Below are 18252 nucleotides of genomic sequence, written 5' to 3' on the forward strand. Positions count from 1 at the left end.
GCTCGTTAACTTTAAGGCTAAGCGCCATGTTTTTTTTCAAAGCACTTTCACTCACTCAAATTTGTCTCAGTTTGAAAAATCAACAAAGCGCTAATACTTGCGTTTCCAAATTTCAGGGTTCAGATAGGTTCGCTGTTTGTTAAAGCTGATTCTTTTCAAATTACGTTTCCTGCAGCCGGCTTGTTTTGCGGAAGCAAAATCGTCCCACGTCGCCCGGAGTTTCCGCAGGTTGGGAGGGAGCCACACCCGTTCTCTCCCCAGAAACAATTCCCTGGGGGACAACGGGGGCTCAACCTGTACCCTGCGATCTCTACTTCTTCAATCCTTAGGATTTTGAAGCTTTCAAGCCGCTTCTGAGTAGCGAAGCGGCTCTACGGGCGGCGGGGCTGGCGGAGCTCCGAAAGGCACTGCCGTCGCCGAAGGCAGAGAAACCGGAAGTTGATCTGGGTATTGGGGAAGACTGTCCTCTGCTAGGTGAGTAGAGTAGAGATTTTTTCTTTTGGGTGGGGAGGGGAGTGTTGCTTTGTGAGTGTGTGAATGAGACGAGGGAAATTCCTCAGAGGTTTGCCCTCGAAGCGACGTGCAGAGATCCAATCTGCGTTTCTGATTATCCGAGAGGAGATCAGCCAAAGACGATCGCTTTGAAAGGAGTGTGACTGTTGGAATAAGAATCTGTAGTGCAGGAGAGGGCTCTGACCAAACTTCGGACCTGCAGGGGAGGTCTGGGAAATCTCTTAGGGAAAAAGAGAGGGTTTGGTTAGGCTTCGCACCGACGGAAAGGTGTGGGAAATCTCCTCAGGAGACAGAGAAAGTCTAGTCAGGCTTTGAGCTGACAGAAAGGAATCCCCTGGAAAATGGGCAACCATGCTGGTAGTCCATTCGGAAAGAGTAACTTTGTAAGAAAAACAAAGCTGTGTTCCCCTCTGGACTGCGTGTTAGCCCATTGGGACACAGTAAAGCCTATTGCAGAAAAAAAGATTGTTCTAAAAAAGAATAAGCTGAAAGCCCTCTGCACATCCATCTGGCCAACCTACTTAATTGGTCCTAATGTAGGAACCTGGCCTCCAGAAGGCAGCCTTGATTTAGATTTTGTCAACAAATTTGCTGAATTCCTGGCTGCCATAGGACGAACTGAAGAGGAGCTTTACATTAGCTTCTTCTCCAATCTCCTTTGTCGCCCAGACATCCAGAAAGCATGTGGGCTCACTCCAACACCCTCTTCTAAAATTTGCCCCATTGTCACTTTTGCAAAAAAGAAAAAGCTATCCAAAGTGACTGAAGAAGAAGAGGAGTTTCCCCCACCATATTATGTTGCTCCCCCTTCCCCTGATGTAAATGCTGTGCCTTTAATGGCTCAGGCACCTCAGGCAACAGCACAATCTGCTGTGCAGGATCAGGTGCGTCCAACTGCCCCTCAGATTAATCCACAAGCTCAGGTGCTCCCAACAACATCACAGCCATCCCAGGCTAATCCACAAAGTTCAACATCCCAAGCAGCCCAAGCTCTGTATCCAGATCTGATGGCTTTAAGTCCTCCTCACACTAGGACGGGACAGACTTACGCACCTGCTGATCAACCGAGTCCCTCAGTCCTAGCCCCCCTTCGACAAGTTCCCATGAAAGATGAATTGGTGTTTGTTCACACACCTTTTACTACCAATGATCTTTTCAATTGGAAAGCAGGACTTCCCTCTTACAGGGAATCCCTCCAAAGTTATGTTGAACTTGTTCAACGTGTGATGGCCACTCATAGACCTAATGTGCCTGATATTTTTACTCTCTTATCGGCACTCCTGTCTACTGAGGAAAAACAACAAGTTCTTAAAGCCACCACAGCACACTACAAAGCTGCTAGAGAACATGGCATTCAAACTAATCATGATGCCCCAGCTTTATGGCCTGAACCCCTGATTCTTTTTAGTCCCAGCTATGAGGTTGATCCCAACACAGATCAGGGTGCTCTCATCCTCCAGAGAGCCAGGGATGCTATCCTTCAAGGACTGAGGCTCGGTGTTCCAAAAACGGTGAACTTTCACTGAGTTCATCAGATCCTTCAAAATCCAAAGGAATCCCCCACTGATTTTTTGAACCGTTTGAAAGATGGATTTTGGAGGTTTACTGACCTCGACCCTGATAGCCCAGCTAATGATGTTTTGCTGAAAATGACCTTTGTGGGACAAAGTGCTCCCAATATAAGAAGGAAATTGCAAAAACTAGAGACCCCTACTGCTAAGGACTTAGAGGCCCTCATTCAGACAGCTTTCACTGTCTATTCCCAAAGGGAGGAAGAGGAAGAAAAGAAAGAAGATAGGAAAATGAGAAAGCAAACTGCTCTTTTAGCAGCGGCTTTGAGCCCCCAAAGTAAAGGCAGAGGGAGACCCCTCCTGAAAAATCAATGTGCCCGGTGTCATCAAACTGGCCATTGGTGGAGAGAATACCCCAACGAACCACAACGGCCCAATAGGGGATGCAGACAAATGAGGGGAAGGGGAGGATACAGACCTGATCCCCCGCAAGCCCCCCTCATGTCAGCTCAGGCTCCTGAGTTTTATCCAGAAACCTACTGAAGGAGCTCTGGAGGGCCAATTGCTTCCCCAGACCCTCTGATGGAGCTCAAAGTGGGGAACAAATCTTATTCCTTTTTGATTGATACAGGAGCTACCTTTAGCATCCTGAACGATAAATCAATCCCTTGCCTCTCTTCTAAAACCACCCCCATTGTTGGAGCAACCGGGATAGAAGAGAATGCCCCGATCAGTCACCCAATGGAGGTTGAACCAACCAAGGGACCATCACTCCAGCATTCCTTTCTAATATTGCCACAATGTCCTATCAATCTTTTGGGGAGGGTTCTGCTAGGAAAATTGGGGGCAGTTATACAATGCTCCCAGCAGGGAGTTTCCCTTGAAATTCCCCCAGAAAGAGCTTATCTTTGCTTCCTAGAGAAAGAAACAATCCTTAGAGGACCTGATTCAAATAAAATAAATCCCCAAGTTTGGTATCAAGAAATCCCTGGGTTTGCAAAATTTGCTACACCCCACATGGCTCAGCTCCTCCCAGGTGCCCAACCTATCTCTATTCGCCAATACCCTATCAAACGGGAAGCCCAGCTTGGCATTAAAGCACAGATTGAACTTTTTCTGAAAACTGGGCTCCCCTTAACGTTTATACGCCTCATTCAGTTCAAGCTCTCCTCGAACAGAAACTCCCAGCATGGGCCACCTCATGCCAGATTTCTAAGTATGCAAGCCAGATTTTAGAATCAGACTCTGTTCAGCTTCATAGATGTGAAAGGCTGAATCCAGCTACCCTTTTGCCTTGCCCCCCCCCCCCCCGAGGATGGTCCACAGCATGACTGTTTAGCCGTCTTGGAATCCGTGGTAGGCATTCGTGCAGATCTTAGGACTGAACCTTTTGACAATCCTGAGTCCCAACTCTGGACTGATGGCTCTTCTTTTGTAAAAAATGGGAAAAGATACACAGGACTGGCTGTAGTTTGCAGAGATGGCCCCCTCCTCCTACGACAACTCCCCTCTCACTGGTCCGCTCAAGCAGCCGAGCTTTTAGCCCTGATCGAGGCATGCCATCTGTCAGCTGGACTGCGCACTAATATCTATACTGACAGTCGTTATGCATTTTTGGCTGCACACACTCATGCCGCTCTATGGAAGGCTCGTGGCTTTACTGGTGCAGATGGGAAAAGTCTAAAGATGAAGCCCTTGCTAGAAAAACTTGTCACAGCTGTCAGACAGCCATCCCAGCTAGCTATCATTCATTGTCGAGGACACCAGACAGACCACAGTGAAATCTCTCGTGGGAACCGGGCTGCTGACTATTGGGCCCGTCAAGCTGCTGAATCAGGCCCTGCTGTCAATCCCAAGAATCTCTCAGCTTTGCTTCCCTGTGACCCCACGCAACACCTTCCTGCCCTATATGATACTAGGGACCAGCTACACCCTGATGGCAAGTGATGCGATGGGTGGTGGGTCGTTCAGAACAGAATCCAGCTCCCTCAACAAATGGTGTGGAAACTTGTTCAACGAGCTCATCGCATGTCTCACAGCGGTCCTCGCCCACTCCAGAAGTGGCTCACATCCCGCTATTGCAATCCAAACTTGCGTGGCCTTTGCAAGACTGTTGTTTCTCAATGTGACATCTGCCAAAGGAACAACCCCCGAGGGGACAGTCCGCTTCCTCTCGGTCGCCTTCGAACTGCCCAATACCCAGGGGAGGCTTGGCAAGTAGACTTTACTGAACTCCCAAAAAGGGGAGCAAAATCTAACCTTCTTGTATTTGTGGATTTATTCACTGGATGGCCAGAAGCCATCCCTACTTCCACCCAAAAAGCCAGAGAGGTGGTGAATGCCTTAGTTGATCACATTATCCCAAGATTTGGGGTCCCTAAGGGTCTTGAGTCTGACAATGGCAGGCATTTCACCTCACAGGTTACTCAGGATGTCAGTAAGTTTTTAGGCATCCCTTGGCACCTCCACTCTGTTTACAGACCACAGGCTTCATCAAAAGTGGAACGTTTGAACAGAACCCTGAAAACACACTTGTCCAAATTATGCCAAGAAACCCAACTCCCCTGGCCTAAGGTACTACCACTAGCCTTAGCAAGAATTAGAGCCCTGCCTTCAGGGAAATTAGGATTGTCACCCTTTGAAATGATGTATGGGAGACCCTTTGTTGCTTCTGCCTTGCCAGATTCTAGTGAAGGGGAAAGAAATATCACCTCATATTTGCATAATCTGGCGCAGGTTTTGTCCTCTATCTCTAAACAGGTCCAGTCCGCTTTACCTCCAGCTGCTGACGTGCCACCATTGGCTGAACTGGGCCAGTGGGTAAGGATCAAAGAATTCTCTCCCACCTGCACTCAGCCCAAGTGGTCTACACCCCGTCAGGTTCTTCTGAGCACCCCCACGGCTGTGAAAGTGGACGGCGTCAAAGCGTGGGTCCACGCATCACGAGTCAAGCATGTCCCCGAGCCCCCTGAGCAGTGGCAAGTCCAACAGCTGGAAGGACTCAAGCTGAAACTTCACCGCTCCCCAGCATCGCCTGCTGACCTGTTCACTGATGAACTGGATAGACTGGACACCCATTGAATATATTTGATTTGCTGTTTTTGTTGTCTTTGCTGTTTTTCTGCTCTGTTGCTGCTGGTTTCCCCGCACATTCCTTGGAAAAGGTGACAATGGCTCTGATCTTTATTTTGGTTCCACAACTTGTCTCAATGTTTTTGATCCTCGGGACTTTTATACCCGCAGCCAAACTCTTCCCCAACTGAACCTCACATGATCCTTAAAACCATCCCTACTAAATATGTACCTCTTTTACAGAATGATGGAAAGCATTCCATCGTTTAAATAAAAAGAGTGAAATGTAGGGAAACAATAATATAGAATATAAAATATTGATATACTAGATTTAGTAAAAGCTTGTTATTCTGTAATCATTAGGTTCCTGTAACATATATATTGTGCTTTTGTATCACATATATTATTCCTTTCTATTTGTATCTCCTGTTACAAACATATTGTCATTAGGCCTCTGAAATGTATCTGGTATTTGTCAAACGTATGTCCCTGCCATTTGACCTGCTCATATCAATCTCTTTCTGTGCCACCTAAAAACATGGTACGTATCTGTTGGAACTCCAGCCATCAACAAAGGGGTAATTTACATCTCAATCCTAATTTATGTCTGATCTGGGTAAGATCTGGTCTTCAGGAGCCAGGCGCTAAGTGGCTAATTAAGTAAACAAAGATAAGACTAATTGGAAGTTTAGATTCCTTTGCAGGGCAACAAAGAATACACAAACATAAATTAAGGGGCCAGAATTGGGGATCTAACTGATGCTTTAAAGGTATAAAACGTGGTTACATCTTCTCTGAAGATGTGAACCCTCCCATATACATATCTCTTTGTATGTGTTTGGAATGGTTTTACCCAGCCTTTTGTCTTTGATCAAAGATTAAATGTTGATTCTTATTCAAGCCTCCGTTTAAGTCTTTCCTTTTGGTTCACTGAGAGCTTAAGCGTATAGCCGGACCTTACATAACCATGACATAACTAACTCTTAAATAGCTAATTGACTTGAGTACAAGCTGAGCCCAATACTGAACCTAATTCATATATTCCCATTTTTTGAACTGAGGAATAAATTTCAGAAAAAGAATTCAGTATTGCTCTGTGAATGTACCAATGAAATTCATTCTTCTTGATCTAACTTCTTAGATGATTTTGTACTATATCTTTTTTGTTTGTCCCCATTTTGTTGGACCCCAATCCCCTGCTGTTTTAAAAATTTACCACACTAGTGAGGTTGTTCTAGTTGCAAAGCAAATGCTAAAGCATGCATTCATAAAGATAAAATGATGTGAATCCTAGAAAAACAAGCAGCTGCTGAAATAAAATCCCACCTGGCTGGAATGCTGAAAAAAGCTTCAGTACATTTTTAAGATGAAAAGTCTAAAAAGCTTAGGTGACTAAACATGGCTTCCTCTGGCTTCTCTCTCTCTCTCTGCTATAGAGAGGGCATTCCATTAGGGACTGTTGGTCCAGGTAAGACCTGGGCTAATGTAAGGTAGTGATAGCTAGGAAAGATTTTTGTGGCAATACTGGCACAAAGAAACAAACACCCACATTGTAGTTCCATTTCAAGTGTTTATTTTTCAATTATTAATTAATTGTACTTATGAAAATATCAGCCATTCTTTACATCTTCTTTTGCATGTCATTCTTAAATCCACTTTCAGCTCAGTTTCAGTCTTGTCTGGTGAAACGTGTTCCCCTTCCATAACATTTTAAACACTAACTATCTATAGTGTCAGACACTAAGAGTGATTAAATATTACTGATCTCTGCTCCTTGCCAGCTTTCCTCATTTGCCAGCCTTCACTGCTCACTTAATTTTTGGTAAGTTGCTCTGGCCAGGGACTGTGTAACCCCCCTCCTCCCACCCTGCTCTGATAGTGAGAGCAAATGGGACAGAAGTTGCCTTCAGAAGTTGTAGGAGCTTCATCACTAGAGGCTTTCAAGAAGAAACTAGACTGCCCTCTGTCAGAAATGGTATAGGGTCTCCTGCTTAGGTGGGGTTGGAGTTGGACTACATGATCCACAAAACAGACCCGCTAATCTGGTAAAATAAGGAAAGGGAGGAATGAGCCCAGTAATAGACTAGAGTTGGAAGGGACTGTGGAGGTGTTTTAGTTCAACCTCCTGCTCAGACAATTTGTATTTGAACATTACAAATTGTTCACAGCAATGGATGAAAAGACAGTAGATTGTTGGGTGAAAACAGAAATCCCTTCCGTTACCTGCAGTCCTCAACTTACAACCACAATTGAGTCCAAAGCACAATATTGTTTTATTTCTTTTGCAGTAGTAGCCTTTAACAGGATGAAAAGGCAACAGAGTTTGACCGCTTTTTTCAGCAAGAAAACAAGATTGGAACCAGATTCAACAGAATTGGCCATCCAAGCTCAAAAACCATCACAAGCACCACAACAAGCACCACCACTTGAACTTGGAGAAAGCAGCAAGTCAATTATTGGTGATTCAAAAATTGAAAGTAATCTTTCTGACTGCTGGACTTTGCAACAGTATAACAACTTTAAAGAGAAATATAAGGGACTGATAATTTCCAACAAAAAGTTAGGTTGCAAGTACTGTGCAAAACATGACTTCGCAAAAGAGAAAGGTGTTCATGTGTCCAAAGAATGGAACCATTTCCAGATTGAGGCAGCAGGGAAAAATAAAGAAGTACAACAAGTGTCTCTAAGAAAAAAAATGAAAGAACATTTTTCATCAACAGCTCATACCATTTGCAGAGAGAACTTAAAACAAGGAGAGCAGGATGCTATAACAAAAGGAATAGATAAAGATGTCTGAAAAATATTTAGATACCACTTGTAGAATATGCAATACAGTTTACAGCCTGACAAAAGGTTGTAAACCATTTTCAGCAGTGGTGGTATTCAGCTGATTCTATCTGGTTCGGGCGAACTGGTAGCAGCGGCTGCAGGAGACTCCTCCCACCTGCCCAGACGTTAACATGTCCCATTTTTTATGCTCTGCACATGTGCACACTCACATTTGTGAACTAGTAGCGAAGATAAGTGAATACCATCCCTGATTTTCAGACAAAGAAGATGCAATAGAATTGCAAATTAAAAATGGACTAGATATGGGAATAGGATTGCATTCATGGTCAACTGCAGTGAAAATAGTTTATTTCATTGCAAAAGAAATTAAAACCAAATTGTTTACTAAAATTATTGAAAATAATCTGAAAATATGTTTGATTATTGACAAAGCCTCAATGCTACCATGGAAACCAGTTGTGATAGTTTTCTTAAAAGTTGAGGATTCAGTCAACTCACCAACAATTTTTGTTGAGCTTGTTGAATTGGAAAAACAAGATGCAGAGACAATATGTTCTTCAGTTATGGAAAGTTTGAATAATGCTGGATTTACTAAGAACTACCTAGAAAAAAATTTAATAGCATTTTGCTCTGATGGTACCAGCATTATACTTGGGAGAAAATCTGAAGTGAGCACTAGAATAGCAAAAGCGTTTCCAAACAGCATAATATGGCACTGCTTAAACCATTGCCTCCAACTTGTTTTAGATGACTCCATAAAGAAAATTAAGCAACTAAATCATTTAAAAATATTTATTGACAAGATATATACTATTTTTCATAAATCCAGTAAGAGCCAAATGAAACTTACCAAAATATCCAAACAACTTGGAATTGAAATCATAAAGATTGATAGAGTTTTGGGACCAAGATGGGCTGCCTGTAGTTTAAGGTCAACCCTAGCTGTGTGGCATGCTTATCCAGTGCTACATCAGTATTTTCATTCCAATGAAAAATATTCAGGTATGGTACCCATCTTGAAAATATACAGGTGAAACTCGAAAAATTAGAATATCGTGCAAAAGTTCATTTATTTCAGTAATGCAACTTAAAAGGTGAAACTAATATATGAGATAGACTCATTACATGCAAAGCGAGATAGTTCAAGCCTTGATTTGTCATAATTTTGATGATTATGGCTTACAGCTCATGAAAACCCCAAATTCACAATCTCAGAAAATTAGAATATTGTCAAAAGGTTCCATATTCTAGGCTCAAAGTGTCCCACTCTAATCAGCTAATTAAGCCATAACACCTGCAAATTGTTCCTGAGCCTTTAAATGGTCTCTCAGTCTGGTTCAGTAGGAATCACAATCATGGGAAAGACTGCTGACCTGACAGTTGTGCAGAAAACCATCATTGACACCCTCTATAAGGAGGGAAAACCTCAAAAGGTAATTGCAAAAGAAGTTGGATGTTCCCAAAGTGCTGTATCAAAGCACATTAATAGAAAGTTATGTGGAAGGGAAAAGTGTGGAAGAAAAAGGTGCACAAGCAGCAGGGATGACCGCAGCCTGGAGAGGATTGTCAGGAAAAGGCCATTCAAAAGTGTTGGGGACTGTCACAAGGAGTGGACTGAGGCTGGAGTCAGTGCATCAAGAGCCACCACACACAGACGGATCCTGGACATGGGCTTCAAATGTCGTATTCTTCGTCAAGCCGCTCCTGAACAACAAACAACGTCAGAAGCGTCTTACCTGGGCTAAAGAAAAAAAGAACTGGTCTGTTGCTCAGTGGTCCAAAGTCCTCTTTTCTGATGAGAGCAACTTTTGCATCTCATTTGGAAACCAAGGACCCAGAGTCTGGAGGAAGAATGGAGAGGCACACACTGCAAGATGCTTGAAGTCCAATGTGAAGTTTCCACAGTCTGTGTTGATTTGGGGAGCCATGTCATCTGCTGGTGTTGGTCCACTGTGCTTCATTAAGTCCAGGGTCAACGCAGCCGTCTACCAGGAGATTTTGGAGCACTTCATGCTTCCTTCCGCAGACGAGCTTTATGGGGATGCTGACTTCATTTTCCAGCAGGACTTGGCACCTGCCCACACTGCCAAAAGTACCAAAACCTGGTTCAATGACCATGGGATTACTGTGCTTGATTGGCCAGCAAACCCGCCTGACCTGAACCCCATAGAGAATCTATGGGGCATTGCCAAGAGAAAGATGAGAGACATGAGACCGAACAATGCAGAAGAGCTGAAGGCCGCTGTTGAAGCATCCTGGTCTTCCATAACACCTCAGCAGTGCCACAGGCTGATAGCATCCATGCCACGCTGCATTGAGGCAGTAATTGATGCAAAAGGGGCCCAAACCAAGTACTGAGTACATATGCATGCTTATACTTTTCAGAAGTCCGATATTGTTCTATGTACAATCCTTGTTTTATTGATTTCATGTAATATTCTAATTTTCTGAGATTGTGAATTTGGGGTTTTCATGAGCTGTACACCATAATCATCAAAATTATGACAAATCAAGGCTTGAACTATCTCGCTTTGCATGTAATGAGTCTATCTCATATATTAGTTTCACCTTTTAAGTTGCATTACTGAAATAAATGAACTTTTGCACGATATTCTAATTTTTCGAGTTTCACCTGTATATATTATAACTGATTTGGCATTGATGATCGATATTCTAAATGAAATTTCTCTTCTTTCAAATGTACTGCAGGCAAGAGACATCATAAAGGCTGAAAAATTTGTGATGAGATCAGTTAAAGCATTTGAAATGATTAGAAAGGGAAAGGGTCCATACAAAAAAAAGTTGATGGATTAATTACTTCAGAAACCTTCAAAAATATAAAATTTGTACAAAATCATTTGTTGGACTTTTTAACAGATTAACAGAGTTGGAAGGGACCTTATAGGTCATCTAGTCCAACCCCCCACTCATGCAGGAGCCCCTATACCATTTATGACAAATGGCAGTCCAATCTTTTCTTGAAAGTCTCAAGTGATGAAGCTCCCACAACTTCCAAAGGCAAGCTGTTCCATTGGTTGATTGTTCTCACTGTCAGAAAGTTCCTCCTCATTTCTAGGTTGAATCTCTCCTTGGTCAGTTTCCATCCATTAGTCCTTGTCTGGCCTTCAGGTGCTTTGGAAAATAGCTTGATCCCCTCCTCTCTGTTGCACCCCTCAAATATTGGAACACTGCTATCATGTCTTCTCTGGTCCTTCTTTTCACTAGACTAACCATGCCCAGTTCATGTAACCATTCTTCATATGTTTTAGTCTCCATTCCCCTAATCATCTTGGTTGCTCTTCTCTGCACTTTTTCTAGAGTCTCAATATCTTTTTTTATAGTGTGGTGACCAAAACTGGATGCAGTACTCTAGGTGTGGTCTTACTAGGGCTTTATAGAGTGGTATTAGTACCTCACTTGATCTTGATTGTATCCCTCTGTTAATGCAACATAGGATTGCATTGGCTTTTTTAGCTGCTGCTGCACACTGCTGGCTGGTATTTAGCTGATTGTCCACTAAGTCTCCAAGATCCCTCTCACAGTCACTGCTATTAAGCCTGGTGTCCCCCAGTTTATATGTGTGCTTTTGGTTTTTCTTACCTAAGTGGAAGACTTTACTTTTCTCTGCATTGAATTTCATTTTGTTAGATAAGGCCCAGTGTTCAAGTCTGTCAAGATCCATCTGGATCTTGACCCTATCTTCTAGGGTGTTAGCTATTCCTGCCAGCTTAGTATCATCTGCAAATTTGGTGAATTCCCCTTCTATTCCCTCATCTAAGTCATTTATGAAGATATTGAAGAGTACTGGGCCTAAGATGGAACCTTGTGGCACCCCACTGCTTACTTCTCTCCATGTAGTCTTGGACCCATTAAGGACTACTCATTGAGTATGGTTTGTCAGCCAGTTGCCAATCCATCTGGTGGTGAAGCTATCTATCCCACTTTTTTCTAGCTTACGAAGAAGTAGGTTGTGGTCTCCTTTGTCAAATGCCTTGCTGAAGTCTAAGTATATTATGTCCACAGTATTTTGCTGGTCTACTAATTTAGTCACTATGTTGGCATGATTTGTTTTTAACAAACGTGTGCTGACTGCTAGTTGTTACTTTACTCATTTCTAGGTGTTGGCAGATCTGTTTTTTAATTATCTTTTCCAGTATCTTCTCGGGTATTGATGTTAGGCTGATTGGTCTGTAGTTTCCTGGGTCTGTTTTTTTTTTTCCTTTTTTGAAGATGGGAACCACATCAGCTCTTTTCCAGTCATCTGGTAGTTCCCCGGTTTTCCAGGATTTTTGAAAAATGTGGTGCAATGGTTCTGAGATGACATCTGCCAGCTCCTTTAGAACTCTGGGATGTAATCCATCAGGTCCTGGTGATTTGTATTCATCAAGATCAGACAGGTGTTCTCTTACTATTTTTTTTTTTTTTTTGCTTATTTTAATTTTTATTTCCAGTCTGTTTTTTACAGTTATGTTTCTGGTAGGTTGGAGTATAGTTTCTTTTTGCATGAAGACTGATGCAAACTTTCCCGATTTCCTAAAAGACTAATGGATTGTGAACATTTAAAAACAGGTAGCCAATTGCAAGACACAAATAAATTACAATTTCTCAATTATTTGGAGCCAGATTACTGGAATATTGAAGAAGTAGTAGTTCCATGGACAGCAGATGAAGAACAATTGCTTGTATTTAATGACATTTTTAATTACGAAATTAATATCAACGATTATAGAGATTTTGTAGAAAATGTTTTAAAAGATTCCTGGAAATATGCAATTCCTGACAGTATTAAAAAAGCTAAAGATATTGTCAGAACAATTGCAGAACAAGTTCAGTAAGGAAAGGGTTTTTTTCAAAAATGAACATCATATGTTTAGAGAAGAGAACTCACCTGTTTCCAACATAACCAATCTAATGACCATTAGTATAATTGGCCTACCTCTAAAAGAATGGGACCCTATTCCTACAGTCAAAAATTGGTTGAGAGCACATCACACAACCATTGATGCTCAAGTAAAAGTGAAGAAAAGTGCAAGTGAGGAGGAACATGCCAATGAAATGATTTGGAAATACCTTAAAGATGAATAACACTTTTATTGTACTTATGTAGTATTTGTGTACCTCTTTTATTGTTTTGTGTACTTATTTAAGTATTAAATGCATGAAATAATAAACTCCTTTTTGGTATATCTTTTTTTTGTAGCTCATGATGGCAAAGTGGTGATGTCTACTTGGCCACATCCACCCAGTCACATGACCACCAAGCCATGTCCACCCAGTCACATGACCAGCAATCCATGCCTACCCACTCACATGACCACCCACTCACATGACCACCAAGCCACGCCCACAGAACCAGTAGTAAAAAAAATGAATCCCACCACTGATAAGAACACATCTTTTTTCCTGTCATATTACTAGCAAAGCTGCTACTCTTAGAAAATTATATGGCTACAGAACTGTATTTATCTGAGTAATGCTTGAAAAAAATTGTGTTAAAATCTCAGGAAGGACAACTGTTCCCTATGAGGGTCACTTCCTTTCAAAAGATAAAGGTTTTTCTGTTGAGTCATGTCTGACTCTAGGGTGCGGTGCTCATTCCTGTTTTGGGCCAAGGAAGCCAGAGTTGCCCGAAGATGTTTTCTGTGGGCATGGCTATACACCAAAGGTGCACAGAACACTGTTACCTTCCCACCAAAGTGGTACATATTAATCTATTCACATGAGCCGAGGTGGCGCAGTGGTTAGAGTGCAGTACTGCAGCTACTTCAGCTGACTGCTAGTTCAGCAGATTAGCGGATCAAATCGCACTGGTTTAAGATTGGCTCAGCCTTCCATCTTTCAGAGGTGGGTAAAATGAGGACTCAGATTGTTGGGGGCAATATGCTATTTAGTATACTGTCTTTGGTGTAAGCCACCCAGAGTCCTCGGAGAGTGGGCAGCATAGAAATATGACAAATAAATAAATAAATAAATAAATAAATAAATAAATAAATAAATAAATAAATAAATAAATAAATAAATAAATTTGCATGCTTTCAAACTGCTAGGTTTGGGCAGGAGTAGGAGCTCACCCTGTTGAATGGTGCTTGGGTCTCAAACCCAAGCTATCAGTTTCCAGCTGATAAGCTCACCTTCTGCTGGGCCATCATGCCCCCCCCAATACACATCCTTTCACTGTAGCTGAAGTGAAGCACATTCAAGCACATTCTCAATTAGCTCCTTGGTTCTCTGAGGAGCTGAGAGAGATGAAGCATCAGAAAAGACGCCTAGAGAGCATTTGGAGGACTAGTCAATCCGATTCCGACCGGACACAGGTGAGGTCTTATATCAAGACCTACCTAGTGGCGATAAAAGCGGCAAAATCTAACCATTTTTCTGCTCTTATCGCATCTGCAGAGAACCGCCCAGCCACCCTGTTTAGGGTGACCCACTCCCTTCTTCGGGGGGGAGTGCGGGAAGATCCCTTGCAGGGTCGTGCTGAGGATTTTGTGCAATTCCTGCACGATAAAGTCGCTCGGATTCGGGATGGCTTGGACTCTGATTGGATGAGTCCACGGGAGGAGACCGGGGCAGGTCTTGAGAATGTTATCTGGGAGGAGTTTGATCCTGTGACTCCCGAGGATGTGGACAGGGTTCTGGGTAAGATTAGTGCCGCCACGTGTTTATTGGACCCGTGTCCCTCCTGGTTGGTACTGGCCTCCCGGGAGGTTACACGAGGCTGGCTCCAGGGGATTATAGGTGCTTCTTTGGGTGAGGGTGCCTTTCCTGCTGCCTTGAAAGAGGCGGTAGTGAGGCCCCTCCTCAAGAAGCCTTCCCTGGACCCGGCTGAATTAGCCAACTATCGTCCAGTCTCCAACCTTCGTTTTGTGGCGAAGGTTGTTGAGAGCGTGGTGGCACGACAACCTCCCCGGCACCTGGATGAAGCTATCTATCTAGACCCGTACCAGTCGGGCTTCAGGCAGGGGTACAGCACAGAAACGGCATTGGTCGTGTTGGTGGATGATCTCTGGAGGGCTTGGGACAGGGGTTGTTCCTCTGTCCTAGTCCTATTAGATCTCTCAGCGGCTTTTGATACCATCGACCATGGTATCATGCTGCAGCGGTTGAGGGGGTTAGGAATAGGGGGCACCGTTTTGCGGTGGTTCTCCTCCTTCCTCTCCGACCGCTCGCAGTTCGTGTTGGCAGGGGGGCAGAGGTCGACCTCGAGGTGTCTCGCATGGGGAGTGCCGCAAGGGTCAGTCCTCTCGCCCCTCCTGTTCAACATTTATGTGAAGCCGCTGGGTGAGATCATCCGTGGTTTTGGGGTGAAGTGTCATCTGTATGCTGACGATACCCAGCTGTACATCTCCACCCCAGACCACCCCAACGATGCCCTTGATGTGATGTCCCGCTGCCTGGAGGCCGTGCGGGCCTGGATGGGGAGGAACAGGCTCAGACTCAACCCCTCCAAGACCGAGTGGCTGTGGCTTCCGGCGCCCCGATATAGTCAGCAGGTGCCATCGCTGACTATTGGGGGTGAATCTTTGCCCCCCACGGAGAGGGCTCGCAATCTGGGTGTCCTCCTGGACGCGCGGCTGTCTTTAGAAGAGCATATGACGGCCGTGGCCAGGGGGGCCTTTTATCAGGTTCGCCTGATTCGCCAGTTGCAGCCCTTTCTGGATCGGGACGCCCTGCGCACGGTCACTCATGCCCTTGTTACTTCCCGGTTGGACTATTGTAATGCTCTCTACATGGGGCTCCCCTTGAAGAGCACTCGGAGGCTCCAACTGGTCCAGAATGCGGCCGCGCGGGTGGTTATGGGCGCAACCCGTTATGCCCATGTGACACCCCTCCTGCGTGAGCTGCACTGGCTCCCGGTGGTCTTCCGGGTGCGATTCAAGGTGTTGGTTACCACCTTTAAAGTGCTCCATGGCATAGGACCCGGGTACCTCCGAGACCGTCTTCTGCCACCAATAGCCTCCCACCGACCAGTTCGTTCCCACAGAGAGGGTCTCCTCAGGGTGCCATCAGCCAAGTTATGTCGGCTGGTGACGCCCAGGGGGAGGGCCTTCTCTGTGGGAGCCCCAGCCCTGTGGAATGAACTGCCCCCGGAAATTCGTAAGATATCTGACCTCCGGGTGTTTCGCTGCGCATTGAAGACCCTGTTGTTCCGCCAGGCCGGACTATCAATACAATAGTTTTAAATTGGGGCATTTAAATTTATTGGGGTTTTAAATTTGAGCCATTTATTTAATTATTTTAAATTTTATATCATTGTTTTGTCTGTGTTTTTAAATAGGCTGTACACTGCCCTGAGTCCTTCGGGAGAAGGGCGGTATAGAAATAAAATAATAATAATAATAATAATAATAATTATTATTATTATTATTATTATTATTATTATTATTATTATTATTATTATTATTATTATTATTATTCAAGTTCCAGGTCTCTCAAACTCAATTTCACTGAGAACCGCATCAGCATTATGGTTGCCCTCAAAGGGCCAGATGGGCATGGCTGGATGGGCATGGCCGGCTTGACCGACAGTGAAGAATTCTCTTCTTAGGCAAAAGGGGCTGAAGGATCTTTCAAATCCAGAATTATATGATAAAATTTGGAAGTGGCTCAGGCAGCTGCCTCCCTGATTCACAGGAGGATAAGAAGGAGGTTCAGCACTATTAGATTTGGTGGGGGGGATTATTATTTCAGCCAATCTGAATAAAAGTATATTTTAGCCTTCTGGGAAGTTTGTTGGAGTATGTTTATAGACTGGGATAGACATGGTAAAAGGTCAGCCAATGGGGACTATTTGGAAATATTTGGAAATGTGGCACAACATGATTCATGCATTCATCTCTTGCATAGAAAGCTTGGCCATGCCAGCATCAGAGTTTTGCAAAAGATGCAACAGTTTGGACAAGGTATAAGCTTAAAAGAGTGTAAGGCATACTTGAACTGTGCAGTATGCAAATCATCGAAGTCCAAAGCATTCCCAGTAAGCAAGAATAGCACAAGGCAGACAACAAGAGCTCTAGAGTTGGTACGTGCAGATTTGGTTGAGCCAATGCAAGCCAGTTTGGGAGGAGCAAAGTATGTGTTGGTCATTATAGATGACTACACCAGGTTTGGGTTCTGCTATTTACTGAAGAGTAAAATAGAGGTGGTACAGAAATTTAAGCAATAGTTAAGCTTTGTAGAAAGAAGATATAAACAACAGTTATGTCAGCTTCAAACTGACAGTGGTTCAGAATTCATGTCAGCAAGTTTTCAATAGTGGTTGGGAAGTTAGGAATAAAACTCAGATGCACAAATCCATACACAGCAGCTGAGAATGGTGTAGTTGAGAGGCGGAATGGTGTTTTACAAATGATGAAGGACTCCCTGCTGGAGGACTCTGATCTGAGCAGGTCATATTGGGGTGAATTAATAGGCTATGGAGTTCCTCTATTAATGATACTCCATATGCAATGTTATACGGGAGGAAACTATCTCTGGCACATTTAAGAGTTTTTGGAAGTAATGCTTGGGTGCATATTCCAAAAGCAATTAGAAGAAAAGGACAACCAAAGGATAGAAAGCTCAGGTTTACAGGCTATGAGCCAGGCTCAAAGGGCTATCACTTTAGCGATAGGAGGAAAGGAATAGTGATTTCCAGGTTTGCTAGCTTTGCAGAGAAAAATTGGAACAGAATTGATGCAAATTTTTGGAACGATCCACTTAGTGACAGTGATCCACTTAGTGACAGTAACTTACTTAGTGATGGTCTCAGCATTCAGGGAGGAGAAACTGAAAAAGCACAAATAAAGTTGTTGGAGGGCCAGTCTTTCTGAATCTGACCGGACACTGGTAAGAGCTCATATTAGGAATTACCTAGTGGCGATAAAAGCAGCGAAATGTAGCTATTTTGCTGCTCTTATTGCATCATCAGATAATCGCCCGGCCGCCCTGTTTAGGGTGACCCGCTCCCTACTCCACCAGGAAGCGCGGGAGGACCCCTTGGAGGGTAGAGCCGAGGATTTTGTCCAATATCTGTATGACAAAATCGCTCAGATTCGGGAAGATCTGGACTCCGACTGGATGGTCTCAGGGGGAGGGACTGGGGCAGGTCTTGAGAATGTTATCTGGGATGAGTTTGATCCTGTGACCCCTGAGGACGTGGACAGGATTCTGGGTAGACTGAACGCGACCACTTGTTTATTGGACCCGTGTCCCTCCTGGTTAGTGCTGGCTTCTCGGGAGGTGACACGAGGTTGGTTCCAGGGGATTATAAATGCTTCGCTGGGTGAGGGTGTCTTTCCTGCTGCCTTGAAAGAGGCGGTGGTGAGGCCTCTCCTCAAGAAGCCTTCCCTGGACCCGGCAATGTTGGTAAATTATCGTCCGGTCT

The 18252-nt window shown here is 43.9% G+C and overlaps 2 pseudogenes; both read left to right on the top strand.

Moving 5' to 3' along the window:
* Positions 1 to 7266: 7266 nt before the first annotated feature.
* Positions 7267 to 8920, top strand: LOC139316745 (E3 SUMO-protein ligase KIAA1586 pseudogene; annotated as a pseudogene).
* Positions 8921 to 9241: 321 nt separating this feature from the next.
* Positions 9242 to 12971, top strand: LOC139316746 (E3 SUMO-protein ligase KIAA1586-like; annotated as a pseudogene).
* Positions 12972 to 18252: the final 5281 nt, after the last annotated feature.

Source organism: Pituophis catenifer, unplaced genomic scaffold (genome assembly GCF_029215685.1).
Source record: "Pituophis catenifer annectens isolate HBS135680 unplaced genomic scaffold, rPitCat1.0.hap2 SCAF_4, whole genome shotgun sequence".
In the NCBI taxonomy this organism is placed as follows: Eukaryota; Metazoa; Chordata; class Lepidosauria; order Squamata; family Colubridae; genus Pituophis; species Pituophis catenifer.